The following is an 18034-nucleotide window of genomic DNA, read 5'->3' as shown; positions in this document are numbered from 1 at the left end:
ATTTTAGGGCTAAATTTTAATAGAATGTGAGTCTGAACTCTTACATTTAGAACAAACAAAACCTTAAAATTACTGATTGGTTCAAAATGGTTTTATGGAAAAATTAATCTGTAACAAAAAGTTGGCATTGAGTGTGAAGGCTCCACCGTTTTTTGAGCAAAGCGTACAAAGGTTCCAAGGGACAAAGCCAAGAAAAAGGGGCTCAGACATTTACAGCAGCAGGCATTTCCTCTTCCTCTTCTTCACGGGAGGTGGGCAGCGGACTGCTCGGATCGCTTCATCAAACACTGTCTTGAGGCCTTGCTGTGTGAGCGCCGAGCACTCCAGGTATTTTACAGCACCAATCTCCTTAGCCATGGCTAGACCCTGTGGATAGGTGATGGGAGTCAGCTTCTTCTCCTTTAGTTTCTCGATCGTGTCCTTAGCATCCCTAAGATCAAGTTTAGTTCCCACTAGGATGATGGGAGTGTTGGGACAGTGGTGCCGCACCTCAGGATACCACTTTGCGTGGACATTTTCAAATGATGCAGGACTCACAAGGGAAAAGCAAATTAAGAACACATCTGTTTGCGGATAGGATAGGGGGTGTAATCTGTCATAATCTTCTTGTCCAGCTGTATCCCATAAGCGCAGATTCACCGGTTTTCCATCTACCATAACATTAGCAGAATAATTATCAAAGACAGTAGGGATATATTCTCCAGGAAATGCCTTGGTTGTGTGGGGCCGCTTGGGGGAGGGAGGAGGCAGCCCGGCGAGAGGCAAGCGGGGGACCCAGCCAGGCTGGGCCCCTGGGCCCCGAATCTGTACAATACGGTTTGCTATAAAACTCAAAATCTTCCAGCCGGGGAAAAACAAAACAAAACTGGTCTTCAGGTATCTCCTATAGAAATGTGCAGATTGGACCCATCCAACTGTACCTGGAGATCCAGCACAGAGCAGGTGCCAGCCACTAAGTGATCATTTAGTTGCTTTTTATTATTATCTATGTATTTTCTAGTGGGGAATTGAGATTCCGTGGGGTAATTTGCCCAAGGTCAGTTAGCAGGGAGTGGAATTCATAGATGTGTATGTGCACATCTGTGTGACTGCAAAGTCCATCCTCTCTCCTTAGGCTATCCCATGTGTCGAGGGAGGGAAAAGCTAGAACCCCTATCTTTGAAAACTGTAATTCTGTTTGTATGTCTTGCGGTCAGAAAGAGAGTAGTGGAAGGGCGATTCTACTGGCTCTTAGAAGGAACTTTGACACCAATCCTCACTACTTTCAGCTCTGAAATGAGAAAGACAGTCACGCAGGCATTACGGGTCGTGAGGATGGAATTGCACGGTTCTGTGAGTGACGCAGGGCACATAGAGTCTTTTGTTGCTTCCTTTCTGTTGATGCTGCCTATTAGTTCATCCTGCACCATTTTGTAAGCCCGCACCATTCTGCAGGCCCTGGTCAAAGTGAAACATTCCATGGGGCTTCGGGCCATGAGAAACATCCTGCCCACCACCTGCTGTTTTTTTCATACCCCACCAGGCAAAGCCCCAGCTGAGGGACATCCCCATCATATCCTGCTGGGCAAATATCCGAGGAACACCTTATTACATCCCACCCAAAACAGGGACCAACCACCTCATCATGAAACATCTCATCAACATATTCCTGGGCAGCAGGCTATGCCCCCCACCCAGGCCTTTAATTGCCCCAGCCTGTAAGCAGCAGAGGGCACTGGCAGTAACCTGGGCTCCCATCTGCAGGTCTTATGCTGGACAGAGAATCTGAATGGCTATAGAGCTGCCAATACTCTGCCTTACTTTAATCCTCGCCTTCCCTTCAAAACCTAACACTGGACAGATACTTGAAATGTGAGCCTTCTGGAAACCAAGAAGTTGCCAGGACCCTCACCTGCTCAGGTGGCTTCATCACCAGGTGCATTGGAATTCCACCTGTGAAAAGGTAACCGCAGGGCTTACTGCTTGTTCTCTGCAGTGTGCATGGTAGTTGGGCATCTTCACCACGACAGAAAGGTCGACATGAAGATGCCCCAGTTGCCTGAGGATGTCTAAGTGTGGGCACCAGAGAGGAAACGCTGTGTGCCCCTCACCTTCATTCCTTATGAAGTAGGCTCACAGGGGCAGCAGCCCAGGTTCTTAGACAAGCAACTACTAGTGATGAAGAAACGAGTCTCTATACTCAGAATCCCTTAGTAAATTACTGCATTTTATAAGTTCAAAAATAGGCCATGGTTTCCACACTGTGCAGACAGGCAGAAAGGTGCCAATAAGTGTTCTCCACTTTTCTTGATGGGCAGGAGGGACAGAGGGCTCCTCTGCAGGCCCTGGGAGAGACAGTGGTGAGGAGCGAACCCCCCACGAGAGCTACTCACTTCTGGGGTTCAGCCTCTGCTACCCTCACTCCTGCTCCTTGGCACAGACATGAACTTGACTCATTTTACTTGGAATTGCAGAGAACTGGTTTAGACCAAAAGAAAATAGCTTTTTTCAGGACCTCAGTTTCTCCCAAGTTGCCCCTTATGGCAGAACACAAATGTAGTTAAATGAATTCATCCACTCCTTCCTTATATGCTACCAAGATCAGAAAGCCAATCACCAAATCAATATCAGGCCTTAAAAGCCCACTTGTGGCTTCCTGTTGGCAAATATTTCATCAAAACATTTGTGGCAGAAACACACTTGATCACGACGTTATCAGTGTAATGAATTGATGTGCCAGAAACACACTGGCTCTTCCTTGAGGCTAAACTTCCATGTAGAAATGGCCAGGAACTGCTCAGCAGGCAAATTGCTCCTGCAGATGTTTCAATGACTATGGCTGCTGTTTTGCTTATCCACTCTAGACAGCACTTGAACACATCCTAAAACACTGGGCCACTGAATGCAACCCATGGGTGAGACCACCATTCTACCATACCAACTAATCCATGCATCCACCCGTCCTTTCATCCTACCCCGCATTCCGGTGAAAAAAAAATTAAAAATAAAAAAGCATTTTCTACTACTGTTTCTTTGCTAAGACTGCAGAAGTGCACAATTAATTCCCTACTTTAGGGAATGGAGAGGAGACAGCTGGGAAGTAAAATGCAGAGTGATGTGAGCAGCAGCGGAGAAGGGCGTGGAGCGGCAGCGGGAGGAGTGAAGGATTCTCATCTCATGGGCTGTGGAGGCTTCCAGGGAGACCACCTGTTCTAGGGGTGCAGGATGGACGAGCGGGATTCCTTATCAATTATGGGCGTTGGGGGAGCATCGGTCAGAAGAACTGATGGGTTCCAAAAGTGAAGAGGTCACAAATAAGTGATTTCACTTACTGCTTTTCAGCTATTGGAATCTGCTATGCAGAAACAAACCAACTTGCACTAACTTTTTTTTTCCCCCATTTATTTATTTTATTGCATTTTAGGTTTTGGGGTACATGTGAAGAACATGCAAGATTGTTGCATAGGTACACATGTGGCAGTGTAATTTGCTGCCTTCCTCCCCATCACCTACATCTGGCATCTCTCCCCTTGCTATCTCTCCCCAGCTCCCCACCCCCCACTGTCCCTCCCCTATTTCCCCCCAACTGACCCTAATGTGTAGTGCTCCCCTCCCTGTGTCCATGTGTTCTCATTGTTCAACACCCGCCTATGAGTGAGAACATGCGGTGTTTGATCTTCTGCTTTTCTGTCAGTTTGCTGAGAATGATGGTTTCCAGGTTCATCCATGTCCCTACAAAGGACATAAACTCATCGTTTTTGATGGTTGCATAATATTCCATGGTGTATATGAACTTGCACTAACTTTTAAAACATCTTAGTGCTTCCTGAGGTCTGGAGAAACGGAATGTTGCTTTTAAGAAATTTTAGATAGACTGCAAACCAAATGCTGGCCTGGCAAGAGGATGTGGGGTTGGGGGTGGGATGAGAATCCTGGGATGGGCAGGAGCAGAGTCAGGAGGGAGTTTCAGTTTGGCCCTGAAGATGCCTGAAGAGTCATCAAGAGTCACTGAAAAGTGTTTTGTAGAGTGGAGTATCACTGCTTTCTATTCTAGAGAGATAGCTGTTGCGGCACTTCATAGAGGGTGAAGGGAACAGCACTAATAGCCAAGAATGACATCTCCAGCTCTAGCCACATAAGGAATGGTGGCCGGCAATGACACCCCATATTCTCCACCCTCCTCTTTGATGTGTCAGGGAAAAGCCTCTTACCCATCCAAGGCCAAAACGCTTGGCTCCTGGGCGCTCTTGCTTTCTCAAGGGCCCCGGTTCATTGGTCTGTTTCTGTCTCTCTCTCTCTCTCTCTCTCTGTCTCTCTCTGTCTCTCTCTCCTCTCTCTCACTCTCTCTCTCTCTCTTGCATCATTCATCCTTGCTTTTCTATAGGAGCATTTGTATCAGAAAACTAACACGCTCATTTTTCTCATCTCAAAAACACATAAAAACAAGACTTTTGCGTTGACCCCACACCTGTCTAAGGCAGGTATTCCACACAACAGATCCAGATCAAAGCCTGTCACAAGGAAGGAAGCCTGGCCCGCCTGCCGAGGAGGAGGAAGCTCGAAGCCCTTGCCCTGCCTGCGTTCTCTGTGAGGGGGTCTCCTACAGCACTGTTATCTGTGGCACAGGTGGGCTATTTCTACTTATCCCAAAGCTTCTCCTGTGACGCCTGTATTTTGCCCTAACGGTAATTTTCTGTAATATAGCTTTATTTTTGAGTGGTATTTGAGGGCAAAATAACTATAATCCCCTGAAAGTTTGAAAAATCCACGAAGAAATGGTGCAGAAAGAACACACCTCTTGAGGGGCTCCCTAACATCCCGTCCCCACTCACCACCTACCCAACAAGCCCCTTTCCTCCTTTGGAAAGTAAAACAAGCCCTCATTCAATGACATTTATACATAAAAACTGCATTTCTTTGCCTGCAACATGCTATTTATCACTCATCTACACCTGTTTCCAAAAGCTCCATTATTTTTTCTAGTGTGAAAATGGTTTGGGCATCTTGGGTCAGGGCCGGAGACGTCCTCATTGCCTCATTAAGTGAGAGGTAGGTGGGTAATGAAAATGCCCCCAGCACATCCCACGCCCTCTGGCCACTCTCTTCAGAGACCACCCATCTGAGCATATGCTTATACGATTTCTCTCAGGCAGCCCGTGTAGACAAGAAAATTCACTCCCACCATCTCTCCGTCCTTTCTCTTCCACAATGGCCGTGTGCCACTTCCACTCCTTCCACCTTGCCTTTCTTATCTTGAAAACATATCTTGTTTTTTGAGATGGAGTTTCATTCCTGCACAGGCTAGAGTGAAATGGCACTATCTCGGCTCACTGCAACTTCCACCACCTGGGCTCAAATGATTCTCCTGCCTCAGCCTCCCAAGTAGCTGGGATAACAGGTCCGTGCCACCACGCCAGGCTAATTTTTGTATTTTAGTAGAGATGGGGTTTCACCATTTTGAGCAGGCTGGTCTTGAACTCCTAACCTCAGGTGATCCACCCACTTTGGCCTCCCAGAGTGCGGGGATTACAGGCATGAGCCACCGTACCCGGCCGAAAACATATCTTGGAAATCATTCTGTTCCAGTACATAAAGAGCACCTGACTTTTTACATGGCTGGGCAGTGTTCCATTGTATGGCTCTACTGTGATTTATTCCATCCAGAGAGCACTGATGGACATACACGCTGTTTCCATTCTTTTGCTATTAAATCTCACTGCTGGTCCTTGGATCACTTCCTGTGTGTGTGAATCTGTGGGTGAACACAAATCTTGAGTACCTGGGGTGGAATCGCCGAGTTTGTGCCCATGTGATGTTGAGAAAGAGCATCACATTGTTCTCGGAAGGGTTTTTCCAGTTTACTCAATCCCAGCAGTAATGAGACTGCCTGCTTCCCCAGCTGTTCACTACCAAATAGCGTTATCAAACACAATGTCGCCACGCCTTCTGATCTTTGCCAATACAAGGTTTCCAACAAATGTCAGAGAGAAGGCAAATCTACAATGAAACTGAAGGAAAAAAAAAAACCCTAAGGTATCATAAAAATATAAGTGCAGCGGTGAGTCTTACTATTTTACATAAGATGACCAGCAAGGCCTGTATTTGTTTCTTATGGCTGCCATTATAAATAACTGTAGACTTAGCAGTTTGAAAGAAACACCAATTTATTACTTCGCATTGCTGGAAGTCTGAAGTTTGGCTAAAGCCAAGGGTGGGCAGTGGGCAGTGGACAGGCTGCTTCCTCCTGGAATGTTGTGGGGAGGGTCCCCTTGCTTGCCTTTTTCAGCATCTAGAGGCCACCTGGTTCCTGGCTCTCAGGCCCTTCCTTCTTCTGCAAAGCCAGTGAGGCTGGGCAAGGCTTTCTCACACCACAGACACCCTCCTGCGTCTCTGTTCTCTGCCTTTTTTTTTTTTTTTTTTTTACATTTTTTGAGATATGGGTCTCACTCTGTCCCCCAGGCTGGAGCGTAGTGGTGCCATCTCCGCTCACTGCAACCTCTGACTTCAGGGTTCAAGTGATTCTCTGGCCTCAGCCTCCCAAGTAGCTGGGATTACAGGTGCTCACCATTACCACACCTTGCGAATTTTTGTATTTTTAGTAGACACGGGGTTTCACAATGTTGTCTGGGCTGGTCTTGAACTCCTGAACGCAGGTGATCTGCCCACCTCTGCCTCCCAAAGTGCTGGGATTGCAGGCATGAGCCACCACGCCTGACCTGTTCTCTGTACAAGGAACCCTGTGATGGCACCCTGTGATGACACTGCACCAGCCCAGACAGTGCAGGCTTGTCTTCCTATTTTAAGGTCAGCTGATCAGCACCCCTGATCCCCTCTACAGTCCGATGTTCTCTCTGCCTTGTGACCTCACGTCTTCACCAGTTCTGGGGATTTAGAGTGTGGCCCTCGTAGACTTGCAGACGAGCTGACAAAGAGGCAGAGGGAGAATTCTTGGCATCAAGCTAGAGAGTGTGGTGCAGAGCTGACCCCTTTTCCAAAACTGTTGTGTGGCCTGACACTGGAGGTAGAGCATTGGCTAGGTATGGGGGAGATGGTTCCAATCATTGTTTGTTTTCTATTGCTTGTGTTTCATTGGTCTGATTTGTTTATAATTAGAGACATTTGCACATGTGGAGAGAGTAGGGCCAGTGAAGTGAAAAATGTTGAAAGTCTGAAAAATGGGGGATATTTGATTTCATGACCTGGTACATGTCTAAAAGGTGTATGTGGGCTGGGTGCTGTGGCTCATGCCTATAATCCCAACATTTTGGGAGGCCAAGCCGGGAGGATCACTTGAGCTCAGGAGTTCAAAACCAGTCCGGGCAACATGGCAAAACCCCTACCAAAAATACAAAAAAATTAACCAGGTGTGGTGGTGTGGGTCTGTGGTTCCCAACTACTTGGGTGGCTGAGGCAGGAAGCTGGCTTGAGCCTGGGAGGTTGCAGTGAGCCGAGATCACACCACTTCACTGCACTCTGGGTGACAGAGTAAGACCCTGTCTCAACACATAATATGTAAATTTAAAACTAAATAAATAAATAAAAGGTGTGTGTGTGACTTGCTCCGGGGGAATCTAGCTATAGACAAGGAGGAAAGAAATCCACGGTTGCTGGGGGAGGCAAAACCGAAGCAGAAGTGGCGTAATTCAGTGCCCCCGATGTTTTCCAGTCATCCCGAGGTTAATGTGGCTCTGAGAAATGCACACCTAACAGCAAGGCCCATGTGGCCGCGGGGGATGATGTCGAGATGCTGCATGCGGGGCACATGGCCCTCTCCAGCCCGGCTTTGCAGAAACCAGAGGCCCCAATATTAAGCCCTTTGAATTTCCCCGGGTAGTGGAGTTGACCCAGTGCAAACACACGGCGACCTCCGCGAGCGAGCAGCACAAACGCGGGACCCCAGCATGGTTTTGCTGCGGAGTCTAATTTTCCAATTAAACCTGCCTCTGTGGGAAAAGAAGACGTGACTCCTACCAACTGCTTTTCTAAATATTTGGAGTTGCTGATTATTTGCTGTTTCTGATCCTTGTTTCATACTGCCCATCTCTTCATTGGTAACAAATGGTCGCTCACATTTCTAGAAAAGAGAGTGGGAGGCCTATTGGTTCCTGAATACAAGGGCTAGAAAGGAGTGGATGAAGCCTCCCCGGGAGCTGTCTGTTCCTTCCCATTTTTGTGAGTGTTTTTCAAGTGAGACTGTGGGTTTTTCCTCATCCTTGAGAGCGGAGACCTTCCCCTTCCAGTGTAGATGGGCGGCCATGGCTTGTCCTTCCGCAGGTATTTTCCCAGCAGTCCGGCAGACAGAAGGATTTTCTGTGTGTAGAACCCAGCTTGGGGGAACATTGCTACCTTAATAAAAAATAAAGCCAGAAGTTGTCCGAATAAGAAAAAAACATGATTGACTGTTTAAATTCTTAAAATAAGGAAATGTGAGCTGTCAGGGAGGGGACATGAAGTCCTGGTTACTGGCTGCCCTCAGGGCTGGCAGGGGAGACTGGGTGCTGGGAGATTTTGGGTGCTTCCTTTATCTCTCTGTGCCCATTTGCTCTCTTCTCAGTGTGGCGCCATCACCCAGCGTAGCCTCCACTGACCGCCCCACTGTGCTGAAAAGTTTGCACTCAACACTTGGAAGGTTCCCATCAATTCTTTCCTTCTGGCATTCCTCAAATCTATCTAACCACAAGCCTTTTTTTGTCCCCCAGAGGCACAGAACTGATTGGGAGGCATGCCTGGAGACATGCTGACCTTGCTTTATTCTCTCCAGCAACTTTCCCTGAAATACAATGGCACTGACATTTGGTGCTTTTGGGAGTGGTGGCACAGAACAATTTAAAGCCATTGTAATTTTTGCTTTGTCCAGTCTGGACTTCCCTTGTCATTTCTGAATCCCAGAGGTGTTTATGACAGAGGCAGAAAGCAGGCATTTGGAGTGATTTTCCTTTCTTGTTCTTGGTGTTTGTTTTGGAGACAATGTCATTCAGATGGTTCAGGATTTACACTGGGGGAGGAGGGACAGTGACCTTTGAGAAGTGGAGGAAGGGAGGGGAGTCCAGTCGCATGGACAGTGGACGGGGACCCCTGCCCCAGCTACGGTGCTGCACTGGCCCACCCTCCACGGGGAGCCTGCCATCAGAACCCAGGCCAGGCGCTGCTCCCCAGCAATGTAGAGAGGACTTCCTTGAACACTTGGAACAAACCTGAGCCTTGCAGAAATGGAAGAACATCCCTGGAGACGAGTGGGATAAAAACTCCCACCACCTAGCAAAAAGAGGGTCACCAGATTTGAGATCTGAAAGTGAATTTAACATTTTTTCTCCACCTGTACTGTAGAATATGGCACATGCCCGCAACACGCCCCATGTACTATTCTTCCAAATAAGAACGGCAGAATGAGGGACCATATGCCTGCCACCTAGGTGACAAAATTAATACTCCAACTTGCTTGTCTGTCTCTCTATCCACCTTTTGTGCTGAAATATTTGAGACAGTAGTAAAGTTATGAGTCTTTACCCCTAAATAATTCAGCACTGAGCATGTCTACTAAATTAAAGACATTTTCCTTCAAAACCACAGACCATTGTTACTTAAGAAAATCAAGTCATGACCAACTGTCTGCTAATACCCAGCAAATAATCACATTTCCCTAATTTTCCACAAAATGACCATTTATATAGCTGTGTTTTCAAATAAGAATCCATATGTTTGGTTATTATATTTTTAAATTTATTTATTTTTAAATTTTACTTTAAGTTCTGGGATACATGTGTAGAACATGCAGGTTTGTTACATAGGTGTACATGTGCCATGGTGACTTGCTGCACCCATCAACCCATCATCTAGGTTTTAAGCATCTCATGCATTAGGTATTTGTCCTAATGCTCTCCTTCCCCTTGCCCCCCCATCCACCATTAGACCCTGCTGTGTGATGTTCCCCTCCCTGTGTTCATGGGTTCTCATTATTCAACTCCCACTTATAAGTGAGAACATGTGGTGTTTGGTTTTCTGTTCCTCTGTTAGTTTCCTGAGGATGATGGTTTCCAGCTTCATCCATGTCCCTGCAAAGGATGTAAACTAATTCTTTTCTATGGCTGCCTAGTATTCCATGGTGTATATGTGCCACATTTTCTTTATTCAGACTATCCTCTTTTTAACAACTTTCTTTATATACATACGATGCACCCAACTACAGTGCATGATCGCTGGTTTTCATGATCATCACAGAGTCCTGCTCTTTTCACCTTAAACAGTCACACTTAAAAAAAATTATATCGACATTTTTAAAAGACCAGGCTGGTTGTCTTATATCCTGTCTACTTTTGGTATTTGTCTGATTATTTCATTCTGTGCTGTGGTTGAAATTATATTGGTTGATTCTATATGAATCAATAAAATGGAAGTTTGGTCCGAGGTTCAATTGTTTATAACGAGGTTGAGTAGTTTGCTAAGGCTTCACAGGTGATGATCTGTGATTCCCACTGTTGAGGCAGGAGAATAAGGTCTGGAGGCAGAGAACATAAGGCTGATTTACCCACGTCAACTATGATGGGAAATATCCTCTCCATAGGGCGTACACCAAGTACATGGCTCTGTAACGTTACCTCATCCTCTTCATTTATACAGGGTGTACACCAGGTGACCAACGGAAAACTCTAGAGGGTATTTAAACCCAAAACAATTCTGTAATGGGGCTCTTGCACCCCTATGCTCAGGCCCGCTCCCATCCTGTGGATTGTTCTTCCATTTTCAATAAATCTCTGCTTTTGTTGCCTCATTCTTTCCTTGCTTGGTGCATTTTGTCCAATTCTTTGTTCAGTACGCCAAGAACCTGGACACCCTGCACTGCTAACACTATTAGTGATACAAAATTAGATCAGCTCACCCCTGAGTGGGTGGGTGGCCACCACGTCCCGTTACAGGATCCTAAGCTTTCCCCCTTGTAATTAGTGGGGATGCTGCAGAGACACCGGACACCTGAAACTCCCCAGTTCCCCGAGCACCTGCCACCTCCATTCATGCTCCTTGCCTGAATCCTTAAGCCAAGGGAGTTTGCAAATGGCTACTTCTTCCACACTGATGACTATCATTTCTTCCATATTGTTGAGATGTCATTCTGAAAAAGTTTTCCCTCATCAATTTGGTACATAATCTCCTAAATGGGGAAATATTTTATTCTACAATTACTGCTTTTGAAGTAAGGAGTTGGTGTAGGAGTCACCTCTAAAACCACCTAATGAATTTATTTCTTTTTATTTTGAACATTATTATAGACATGGATTTTCTTTTTTTTAATGTAATATAAACAATTACAGTAATTATTCTTCTTTATAGGTTCATTGAGAATGTATTCAACATACCATAAAATTCACCTTTTAAAAGTGTACAATTTGTGGTTTCTGATCTATTCACAGAGATGTGTAGCCATCACCGCTATCTAATTCTAGGACATTCTCATCACCCCAGAAAAAACCCTACACATGCGCAGTCCCAACCCTAGTCCCAGCCCTGGGAACCATTCATCGTTGACTCTTCTGTCTCTATGAATTTTCCTATTCTGGACATTTTACATAAATGTGGCCTTCCACAACTGGCGTCTTTCACTGAACAGGATGTTTTCAACATTCATCCATGTCGTGGCATGTATCCATTATTCAGGGTTTTATAAATCATATTCCATTGTACGGCTGGGCCACTTTGGAGTGTCCATTAACTCAGCTGATGGTCACTTAGATCCTTTCCATTTTTTACATGAGTAACGCTGCATGAACATCCTTGCAGAGGTTCTAGTGTGGGCATGTGGACATGTGTTTTTGCTTATCTTGTGTATATACCAAAAAGTGGAATAGCTGCGTTATGTGGAAACTCGATTTTTAACATGTTGGGGAAATGTTAAAAACTGTTTTCCAAAGTGACTGCACCGCTTTGCAACCCCACGATGTATAAGGGTTGTGATTACTTCACATCTTCACCATCATTTGTTATTGTCTTTTTTATTTTAGCCATCCCAGTGGGTGTGAACTGGTATGTCATTGTGGTTTTGATTTGCATTTTTCTGATAACTAATGATGTTGAACACCTTTTCATGAGTTTACTGGCCATTTATGTATCTTCTTTGGAAAAAAGTCTATTCAAACTCTTTGTCCATTTTTTTTGATGGGGTTATTTGTCTTTTCATTATTGGGCTGTGAGAGCTCTGCATATATTGGTTATGAGTCCTTTATCCCATGTAGGATTTGCAGATATGAGCTGTGTTTTTACTTTTTGATGGTTTCCTTTAACTTGCAAAGGATTTTAATTTTAATAAAGTTTGTTATTATTTTGTTGCTTGTTGTGTTGTTGTCCTAGCTAAGAAGTAGTTGCAGACCCCATGGTCACTTGGGTCAGGTTTCTGCTAAACTGCCAACTCATCCATCAGAGGTGTCTATCACTGTCCATCAACCTCTGTCCCTTCCCTTGCCCTATTTTTTTTTCATTGCTGTTACCATCACCTGACACTTCTCATAATTATTGCATGTCCATCATCTGTCTTTCTACTCAAGAACACACACTCTTTGGCAGCAGAGTTTTTAATTCCTGTTGTGCATGGCTGGATGCCCAATGGCTGGGACAGAGCGAGGCTTGTTACGTATTCTCCACAGCTGAGGAAATGATAGGCAGGCAAAAGACAAGGCAACTGGCCCATAGGCAGAGCTGCAGCCCACAACACCACCTCCTATGAAGCAAGGAAATTGGACAGCTGGGCTTCTGTCGAGCACAGTGGAGGAATGCAAAAGAAGCAACAAAACAAAACAAACCCCAAAGACAAAACAGGCATTGTTATTAAAGACCATGTGTCCAAGGAAAACTTTGTGAATTGGAAATTATTTTATGAATAACAGTAAGCATCCCAGCAGAAGAGAGCAGCATCCCCGGTGTGATAGTGAATTTCATACATCAACTTGACTAGAATACAGGGCATCCAGATATTTGGTTAAATACTATCCTGGATGTGCCTGTGATGTTGTCTCTGGATGAGATTAATATTTGAAGGAGTAATGTCTTTATCAGCTTGGACTGCTGTAACAAAAATACCATAAACAGTGTGGCTCATCAATTATAGAAATACACTTCTCATGGCTCCGTGGGCTGGAAGCCAGAGGTCAGGATGCCATCATGGTCCAGTGTCAGTGAGGGTTCACTTCTGGATTGCAGTCATCTGACTCTCCCTGTATCCTCACATGACAGAAATAGAGTGAGCTAGCTCTTTGGCCTGCTCTTACCCGCTCTACTCTCATGCTTAATTACCTCCCTAATGCTTCTCCTCCAAATATCATCATATTCAGGATAACAGTTCAGCACATTAATCTTTTTTTTTAATTGTACTTTAAGTTCTGGGGTACATGTGCAGATCTTGCAGGATTGTTGCATAGGTACACACATGCCATGGTGGTTTGCTGTCTCCATCCCCCTGTCACCTACATCAGGCATTTCTCCCAATGTTATCCCACACACAACAGACTCCAGTGTGTGATGTTCCCCTCCCTGTGCACATGAATCTTTTTTCAAAGGGGTCTCAAAGGTTCAGACCCTAACAGGTAGAATGAGTAAAGCAGGTTGCCATCCATGTGCTGGGCCCCAGCCAGTCTCTTGGAGAACTGAATAGAACAAAAGAAGGAGCGGGAGAAAATCTGCTCTCTGCTGGAGCTCAGATATCACTCTTTTCTGGCTCCTGGACTGAGAATCACACCATTGGTTCTCCGGCTCTTAGGCCTGTGGACTCAGATTAGAACTTCTCCCAGCAGCTTTACTGGGGCTCCAGTTCACAGAGGGCAGATGGTGAGACTCATCACCCTCTGTTATGGTGTGAGCCAATTCCTTAAAACAGATCTCACTCTTTCTCTTTCCTGAGATCGCAGACAATACATATATAGAGAAAGAGAGAGTAAGAGAAAGCTAGTACACCTGGTTAGATCCAAATGGACCATGAAGATTGATATGGTTTGGTTGCGTCCCCATCCAATTCTCATCTTGCATTGTAACTCCCACAATTCCCACATGCCATGGGATGAACCCCGTGGGAGGTGACTGAATTATGAGGGAGGGTCTTTCTTGTGCTGTTCTTGTGATAGTGAATGAGTCTCACAAGATCTGACGGTTTTAAAAATGGGAGTTCACTGCACAAGCTCTCTCTTTACCTGCTGCCATCCATGAAAGACGTGGCTTGCTCCTCCTTGCCTTCTGCCATGATTGTGAGGCCTCCCCAGGCATGTGGAGCTGTAAATGCGTTAAACCTTTTTCCTGTATAAATTATCCAGTCTTGAGTTTGTCTTTATTATCAGCATGAAGATGAACTAATGCAAGGTTAATAGGCCGTTGAATCATTGGTTAGGTGTAGTACTTTTCTTCTGAAGGAAAAGCAAGTCTTAGAAAAAAAATTAGCAATTCCTTTACTGATGAAAATGTAGTCACTGATCATACAGGAATAATGGCACCTCACTGTGACTGAATACTGTAATGCATATACTTACATATTAACTCTACAGTAAATTCTGTGTCAGTCCCATTGCATAGTCAACAGTCACCAGCTCCAAGTTAAAGAAATCTCTAGCTACTAGAGGAAAGAATGGGAGAGGCAGAATTGGCTACACCAGTATAGCAAATATAGAAGTCACTGGTCTCAAATGCAAGTGTAAAAACTAACTGCTTACATTTATTTATTTTTATTCATTTGTTATTATTATTATTATACTTTAAGTTCTGGGGTCCATGTGAAGACTGTGAAGGATTGTTACATAGTTATACACATGCCATGGTGGTTTGCTGCATCCATCCCCCTGTCACCTACATTAGGTATTTCTCCTAATGTTATCACTCCCCAATTCCCCCACATGCTGCTATCCCTCCCCTGCCCCCCCACCCCCCAACAGGACCCAGTGTGTGATGTTCCCCTTCCTGTGTCCATGTATTCTCACTGTTTAACACCCACTTATGAGTAAGAACATGTGGTGTTTGGTTTTCTGTTCTTGTGTCAGTTTGCTGAGAATAATGGTTTCCAGCTTCATCCATGTCCCTGCAAAGGACATGAACTCATCCTTTATTATGGCTGCATAGTATTCCACAGTGTATATGTGCCACATTTTCTTTATTCAGTCTATCATTGATAGGCATTTGGGTTGGTTCCAAGTCTTTGCTATTGTAAACCATGCCACAATGAACATACGTGTGCATGTGTCTTTATAATAGAATGATTTATAATCCTTTGGGTATATACTCAGTAATGGGATTGCTGGGTCAAATGGTATTTCTATTTCTAGATCTTTGAGGAATCTCCACACTGTCTTCCATAATGGGTGAACTAATTTACACTCCCACCAACAGTGTAAAAGTGTTTCTATTTCTCCACATCCTCTTCAGCATCTGTTGTCTCCAGATTTTTTAATGATCACCATTCTGACTGGTTTGAGATGATATCTCAATGTGGTTTTGATTTGCATTTCTCTGATGACCAGTGATGATAAGCTTTCTTTCATATATTTGTTGGCAGCATAAATATCTTCTTTTGAAAAGTGTCTGTTCATATCCTTTGCCCACTTTTCAATGGGGTTGCTTTTTTCTTGTAAATTTGTTTAAGTTCTTTGTAGATTCTGGATATTAGCTCTTTATCAGATGGGTAGATTGCAAAGTTTTTTTCCTATTCTGTTGGTTGGCAGTTCAATCTAATGATAGTTTCCTTTGCTGTGCAGAAGCTCTTAAGTTTAATTAGATCCCATTTGTCTATTTTGGCTTTCGTTGTCATTGCTTTTGATGTTTTAGTCATGAAGCCTTGTCTATGCCTATGTCCTGAATGGCTTTGCCTAGGTTTTCTTCTAGGGTTTTTATGATAGATCTTATGTTTAAATCTTTAATCCATCTGGAGTTAATTTTTGTATAAGGTATAAGGAAGGGGCTCAGTTTCATCTTTCTGCATATGGCTAGCCAGTTTTCCCAAAATCATTTATTAAATAGGAAATCCTTTCCCCTTTGCTTTTTTTGGGTCAGGTTTGTCAAAGATCAGATGGTTGTAGATGTGTGGCATTGCTTCCAAGGCCTCTGTTCTGTTCCACTGGTCTATATCTCTGTTTTGGTACCATGCTGTTGTGGTTACTGTAGCCTTGTAGTATAGTTTGAAGTCAGGTAGCATGATGTCTCCAGCTTTTTTTTTTTCTTTCCTTAGGATTGTCTTTGCTATGCATGCTCTTTTCTGGTTCCACATGAAGTTTAAACTGTTTTCTTCCAGTTTTGTGAAGAAGGTCAGTGGTAGCTTGATGGGGATAGCATTGAATCTATAAATTACTTTGAGCAGTGTGCCCATTTTCATGATACTAATTCTTCCTTACCATGAGCATGAAATGTTTTTCCATCTTTTGTGTGCTCTCTTATTTCTGTGAGCAGTGGTTTGCAGTTCTCCTTGAAGAGGTCCTTCACATCCCTTCTTATTTGTATTCCTAGGTATTTTACTCTCTTTGTAGCAATTGTGAATGGGAGTTCACTCATGATTTGGCTCTCTGTTTGTCTGTTATTAGTGTGTAGGAATGCTTGTGATTTTTGCACATTGATTTTGTATCTTGAGACTTTGCTTAAGTTGCTTATCAGCTTAAGGAGATTTTGGGCTGAGATGATGGGGTCTTCTAAACATACAATCATGTCGTCTGGAAACAGAGACAATTTGACTTCCTCTTTTCCTAATTGAATACACTTTATTTATTGTTCTTGCCTTATTGTTCTGGCCAGAACTTTCAATACTATGTTGAATAAGAGTGGTGAGAGAGGGCACCCTTGTCTTGTGCCAGTTTTCAAAGGGAATGCTTCCAGTTTTTGCCCATTCAGTATGATATTGGCTGTTGGTTTGTCATAAATAGCTTTTACTATTTTTAGATACATTCCATTGATACCTAGTTTATTGAGAGTTTTTAGCATAAAGGGCTGTTGAATTTTGTTGAAGTCTTCTCTGCATCTATTGAGATAACCATGTGGTTTTTGTCTTTGGTTCTGTTTATGTGATGGATTACGTTTATAGGTTTGCATATGTTAAACCAGCCTTGAATCCCTGGGTTGAAGCTGACTTGATCATGATGGATCAGCATTTTGATGTGCTGTTGGATTTGGTTTGCCAGTATTTTATTAACGATTTTCACTCAATGTTCATCATGGATATTGGCCAGAAATGTTCTTTTTCAGTTGTGTCTCTGCCAGGTTTTGGTATCAGGATGATGTTGCTCTCATAAAATGAGTTAGGGATGATTCCCTCTTTTTGTATTGTTCAAAACAGTTTCAGAAGGAATGGTACCAGCTCCTCTTTGTATCTCTGGTAGAATTCGGCTGTACACATATGTGGATCTGGACTTTTTTTGTTTGGTAGGCTATTAATTGCTGTCTCAACTTCAGACCTTGTTTTTGGTGTGTTCAGGGATTCAGCTTCTTCCTGGGTTAGTCTTGGGAGGGTGTAAGTGTCCAGGAATTTATCCATTTCTTCTAGATTTAGAAGAAATCTAGAAATCTTGTTTATGTGCATAGAGATGTTTGTAGTAATCTCTGATGGAGTTTGTGTTTTCTGTGGAAACGATGGTGATATCCCCTTTATAATTTTTTTTATTGCATCTATTCGATTCTTCTCTCTTTTCTTTTTTATTAGTCTGGTTAGTGGTCTATTTTGTTGATCTTTTCAAAAAACCAGCTCCTGGATTTATCAATTTTTTGAAGGGCTTTTTGTGTCTCTATCTCCTTCAATTCTACTCTAATATTATTTGTATTCTGCTAGCTTTTGAATTTATTTAAACTTGCTCCTCTAGTTTTTTTAATTGTGACATTAGGGTGTCCATTTTATATCTTTCCTCACTTCTTATGTGGGCATTTATTGCTATAGATTTCCCACACTGCTTTAAATGTGTCCCAGAGATTCTGGTACATTATGTCTTCATTCTCATTGGTTTCTAAGAACATCATTATTTCTGCCTTCATTTCATTATTTCACTCAGGAGCAGGTTGTTCAGTTTCCATGTAGTGCGGTTTTAAGTGAGTTACTTAATCCTGACTTACAGTTTGA

The 18034-nt window shown here is 43.7% G+C and overlaps 1 pseudogene across 1 annotated transcript; it reads right to left on the bottom strand.

The window, feature by feature from the left end:
* Nucleotides 1-960, bottom strand: LOC116531598 (annotated as a pseudogene). The gene has a single exon (XR_004260485.1). The product of XR_004260485.1 is annotated as a ras-related C3 botulinum toxin substrate 1 pseudogene (transcript).
* Between the last annotated feature and the right edge of the window lie 17074 nt (nucleotides 961-18034).

This window comes from Sapajus apella, unplaced genomic scaffold, assembly GCF_009761245.1.
Source record: "Sapajus apella isolate SASKATOON/1434 unplaced genomic scaffold, GSC_monkey_1.0 scaffold71, whole genome shotgun sequence".
Classification (NCBI taxonomy): Eukaryota; Metazoa; Chordata; class Mammalia; order Primates; family Cebidae; genus Sapajus; species Sapajus apella.
The sequence above is the reverse complement of the archived record's forward strand: the minus strand, read 5'-3'. Positions and strand labels throughout refer to the sequence as shown.